We start from the raw sequence: 6000 nt of genomic DNA on the forward strand, positions 1-6000 counted from the left end.
GTCGATTCTACCACCATCTGGTTAAACGTAGCACATGTAACACAGTGTGTCATGTTTACACCAGCACAATGTTCTAGAAGTGGAGACACACAGTCCAAGGATTTAACAGAAAGTGACTAACTGGAAGCAAGCTGTGAGCTCGCTCCACTAAAAATATAGTTTTATGTGTGCTTTTATGATACCGCAATTAAAATTTGGCATTTTAATACCACCTGTGTCATGACCGTATATTATAAGGTTCTATCTCACTCATTCTTAACCCAGACAGAATGTTATAATAATAAGTTCATGAAATATTTTTAACTGCGTTGGGTGACATGACTTTCTAACGCATCATGCAACTTGTAACAAATTGTTAAAAGTTTATCCAAAGTGAGTCAAATCGAGTCTGCTAATAATGCCTGTTTTAGCATGCACGCTGATGCTATCAGCCTTGACAGAGCAGGCTGTACAGGATATGCGTGGAAATGACCTGCATTAACCTACACTCTAAACCCCAATGCAATCCTTGTTTCCCAGACTGCATGAGATCATTGCATTCGTCAGAAGCCTCAGTGTGCCTCGGGCATTTTTTTTTTTTTTTAGGAAACTTACCCTGTTGAGCCCACTTTATGAGAAAAAAAAAATTGTATTGTGGTGAAGTTTAATTTGTGTATTTGGCTTGTACTCAGTGCTTGACTTGGGAGATTATCTTTTCCCACAGACACAAATTACACCAGTCAGGCCTGGAATGTATCTTTTAACTTTATAGATATATTTAGCTGTACTTAACTCCATAGCTATATATCTTTTAAATTTAATTAATTAATTTATTCAAACTGATCTTCTGTGTCTCTTAATTTCACCAGTAGAGGGTGCATGGACTCAGGTCATGTCTAATGTGCCCCTGGCATGCCCCTCTATTGGTTTCTCTTCTTAATAATTTCAAGCTGTTTGTGCTACAGATATCAGCCTTATTATGACAAACAAATTAATATCTGGTGAACATCAAGCCAGGTATTGTTTTTCAAAAACATGTTTTTCCTCTGTGAGGTTGTTCATTATATCTGGCTTGCTTTCAGCAGGACTGGTAATATCTTGTATCTTAAGTTTCATGGCTGGAGCATGTCAAGATGTCTGGCATATCATTTCCTGCCCTCTTTATGTGTATAGAGTTAAAAGTAATGTCTACATTTCCCACAGAACGATGGCTCAGAAGAAAGCAATGTTCACCTGGCACCTCATATTAAATATCCATCCATCCATCCATTATCTGTAGCCGCTTATCCTGTCCTACAGGGTCACAGGTAAGCTGGAGCCAATCCCAGCTGACTATGGGCGAGAGGTGGGGTACACCCTGGACAAGTCGCCAGGTCATCACAGGGCTGACACATAGACACAGACAACCATTCACACTCACATTCACACCTACGGTCAATTTAGAGTCACCAGTTAACCTAACCTGCATGTCTTTGGACTGTGGGGGAAACCGGAGCACCCGGAGGAAACCCACGCGGACACGGGGAGAACATGCAAACTCCACACAGAAAGACCTTCATTGGCCACGGGGCTCAAACCCAGGACCTTCTTGCTGTGAGGCAACAGTGCGAACCACTACACCACCGTGCCGCCTATAATATATATATATATATATATATATATATATATATATATATATATGGAAATTTAAGAAAGGTTTTGAGAGTTTTGAAATGGGTTTGACATTAAGAATGCAGTCTAATGTAATGTATATTTCATTATATTTTCTTTGCATTTGCCTGTGCTATATGAAGCCAAATAGTTTGCTGTTGGGTCTCTTGATCATAAGTGTTCAGATTGGTCTGGCATTTTTCAAGGGGTTCTTAGCTTCCTAAAAACCTTCCAGTTGGTTTTTCTGATAAGGAACTCCTCTGTTACTCTGTTATAGAGTTCTGCATAGAACCTTAAAAGAAAAAAATCCACCCTGATTGACTTGCATATTAATATTTATAATCAATACATGATCTTCACTGGTGATGGTGGTTGATTTTTTGGTTTAAATTTCTTTCACAGGCATGCTGGTCTATTTATATTTTGGTTAATGGTTTCTTAATGATTAGACTACCCACTGATAGTAGCACCACAGTTTTATCCCTTGCTTCATCACTACCTACAGGTGTGGAAAAATTTGTTGGTACCCTTATAGCTTATTGAAACAATGATTTATTCCTCCTGAAAAGTGATGACATTAAAATCAATTTTCTTATGTATAAATGCATACCTTTGGTATGTCATAGAGTAAAGCAAAAAAAAAAAGTTTGAAAAGAGATAAATTATTGCTTATTCTACAAAGATATTCTAAAATGGCCTGGACAGATTTGTTGGTACCCTGAGAAAAGATTATAAATAACTTGATTATAGTGATATTTCAAACTAACTGTTTTCTTTAATTAGTGTCACACGTGTTCAATCTTGTAATCAGTCATTCAGTTTATTTAAATGGAGAAAAGTCGTCACTCTACTGTTTGGTATTGTTGTGTGCACCACATTGAACATGGACCAGTGAAAGCAAAGATCAAAAAGAAAATTATAGTCAAGCATGTTAAAGGTAAAGGTTATAAGACCATCTCCAACCAGCTTGATGTTCCTTTGACTACAGTTGCAAATATTATTAAGAAGTTTAAGTTCCATGGGACTGTAGCCAACCTTCCTGGATGTGACTACAAGAGGAAAATCCATCACAGATTGAACAGAACGATAGTGCCAATGGTAGACAAAGAGCCAAGGATAATTTCCAAAAAAGATAAAAGTTGAATTTCAAGGTCAAGGTACAACCCCAATTCCAAAAAAGTTGGGACACTGTGTAAAACATAAATAAATACAGAATATGACGATTTACAAATCATGGAAACCCTATATTTCATTGAAAATAGTACAAAGACATATCAAATGTTGAAACTGAGAAATTTCATTGTTTTTTGAAAAATATATGCTCATTTTGACATTGATGTCAGTAACACATTTCAAAAAAGTTGGGACAGGGGCAACAAAAGACTGAAAAAGTTGTGTAATGATAAAAAATAATAATAATTTGCTTAATTGGCAACAGGTCAGTAACATGATTGGGGAAGAACATCCCAGAGAGGCTGAATCTCTCAGAAGTAAAGATGGGGATGGGTTCACCACTCAGTGAAAAACTGCATGGGCAAACAGTGCAACAATTTAAGAATAATGCTCCTCAATGTAAAATTGCAAAGGATTTGGGGATCACGTCATCTATGGTACATAATATCATGAAAAGATTCAGAGAATCTGGAGAAATCTCTGTATGCAAGAGACAAGGCTGAAAACTGACATTGGATGCCTGTGATCTTCAGGCCCTCAGGAGACACTGCATTAAAAGCAGACACATGTCTGCATTGAAAATCACTGCATGGGGTCAGGAATGCTTGAGGAAACCATCGTCTGTGAAAACAGTTTATTACTGCATCCACAAATTCAAGTTAAAACCAGATATAAACAATCCCCAGAAATACTGCCACCTTCTCTTGACCCGAGCTCTTTTATGATGGACTGAGGTGAAGTGGAAAATTGTCCAGAGGTCTGATTAATCAAAAGTAGAAATTCTATTTAGAAATCATGGACACCATGTCCTCCAGGCTAAAGAGGAGAGGGACCATCCAGCTTGTTATCAGTGTACAGTTCAAAAGCCAGCATCTGCGATGGTATGAGGGTGCATTAGTGCACATGCCATGGGTAGCTTGTACATCTGGGAAGGCATCATTAATGCTGAATGATATAGACACGTTTCAGAATAATATGCTGCCATCCAGACAAAATGTTTTTCAGGGAAGGCCTTCCTTCTTTCAGCAAGACATTGCCAAACTGCTTTCTGCACATATTCAAACCGCATGGCTCCATAGTAAGAGTCAGGGTGCTAAAATGGCCTGCCTGCAATCCAGACCTGTCTCCCATTTAAAACATTTGGCACATTATGAAGTGCAAAATACAACAAAGGAGACCCCGAACTGTTGAGCAACTGAAATTGTATATCAGGCAAGAATGGGACAACATTTCTCTTTCAAAACTACAGCAATTGGTCTCCTCAGTTCCCAAACGTTTACAGAGTGTTGTTAAAAGTTGAGGTGATGAAACACAGTAGTAAACATGCCCCTGTCCCAACTTTTTTAAAGCATGTTGCTGACATCAAATTCAAAATGAGCATATATTTTTCAAAAAACAATAAAATTTCTCAGCTTCAACATTTGCTATGTTATCTTTTTACTATTTTCAATGAAATATAGGGTTTCCATGATTTGCAAATTATTGCATTCTGTTTTTCTTTACAGTTTACACAGCATGCCAACTTTTTTGGAACTGGGGTTGTACATCAATGTCTGTTTGTTCCATCCATCACTTTTTGAGTAACAGTGGGCTCAATGGAAGAAGACCCAGAAGGACTCCATTGTTGAAAGAAAAACTTAAAAATAAAAAAGCCAGACTGGAATTTACTAAAATGTATATGGACAAGCCACAATGCTTCTGAGAGCATGTCCTTTGGACAGATGAGACAAAACTCAAGCTTATTGGCAAGTCACATCAGCTTGATGTCCGCAGAAGAAAAAAATGAAGCTTTCAAGGAAAAGAACATCAGACCTACTGTGAAACACGGAGGAGGCTTGGTTATGATTTGGGGCTGGTTTGCTGTGTCTGGCATGGGGTGCCTTGAATCTGTGCAGAGCACAATGAAATCTCAAGACTATCATGGCATGCTGGAGTGAAATGTACTACCCAGTGTCAGAAAGCTCTGTCGCAGGTCATGGGTCCTCCAACAGGATAAAGACTCAAAATACACAACTAAGCCCATGTTTACATTAGACCATATCAGCGGACCATCAGATTAACGTTTTTAAAACGATTAGTGTGCACACAGCAACACCAATACACGATTCGCGTGCACACAGCAACACCAATACACGGATACGCTTGGCTCCGCAGGCATCCTGCGCTCCAAATCACTCCGCCCTGAACAGCGAGTGCCCTCTGGAGGGTGCGCACTCCGGCCCTGCGCAGCTCACAGAGCGAGCGAGTGAAGCACACTAGCAGTGTTTTCGGGACTGAGCCGCTGTGTGTGTGATCTCAGTGCATATCACTTACCACTTGCAAGTGGAAGGATGGCAAGCCTAAAGACAATCATAACTACACAATGGGCAGTATTTGCATCAGTATTTGCAGTATTTTCATACTTTTATACTCTTTAATGAAAGGTGATACAAGGTGGAAGTCCGCGCCGTTTTTCAGCAGTCGCGTCACATGACCAACGCCAGCGAATCAGGAAGGTGGATGTCACAGTGACGTTGTCCAATGACGACGCCAGCTAGAGCTCAGCACAGCGTATTCGCGTATCTCAATGTTTACACAGCACCGGAGCAGACACGATCTGGATTGAATACGTGGACGCTGGCGGATTCCCGTCTCCCGGTGTTTCCAGGTGGTTTAATGTAAACGGACAGTGCATCCGCGAAGAAAACGAGACAGATACGGTCTAATGTAAACGTAGCCTAAAAAAGCACCCGAGAATGGTGAAGAACAAAACGTTGGACTATTCTGAAGTGGCCTTCTGTGAGCCCTCATCTGAATCCTACTGAATATCTCTGGAGAGAACTGAAACATGCAGTGTGGAGAAGGCACCCTTCAAACCTGAGTCAACTAGAGCAATTTGCTCAGGAAGAATCGGCCAAACTACCTGTTGGCAGATGCAGAAGTCTCACTGAGAGCTACAGAAATCCCTTTTTTTTTTTGCAATGATTGCCTCTACATGTTGTGCAACAAAATATTAGATTAAGGGTCCCATCATTTTTGTCGATGCCATTTTCATTTTTTTTTATTTAAAATATTCTGTTGAATCAAAAATCAAAAGCAAAGTCTGATTTTTATTATATATGGTATAAACAATGATGGATGCAGTTAATTTTGTCAGTTTCAAGTTATTTCAGAGAAAATTGCGGGTTCTTCTTTTTTCAGGGAAGGGTACCAGCAAAT

This window comes from Neoarius graeffei, chromosome 2, assembly GCF_027579695.1.
Source record: "Neoarius graeffei isolate fNeoGra1 chromosome 2, fNeoGra1.pri, whole genome shotgun sequence".
Classification (NCBI taxonomy): domain Eukaryota; kingdom Metazoa; phylum Chordata; class Actinopteri; order Siluriformes; family Ariidae; genus Neoarius; species Neoarius graeffei.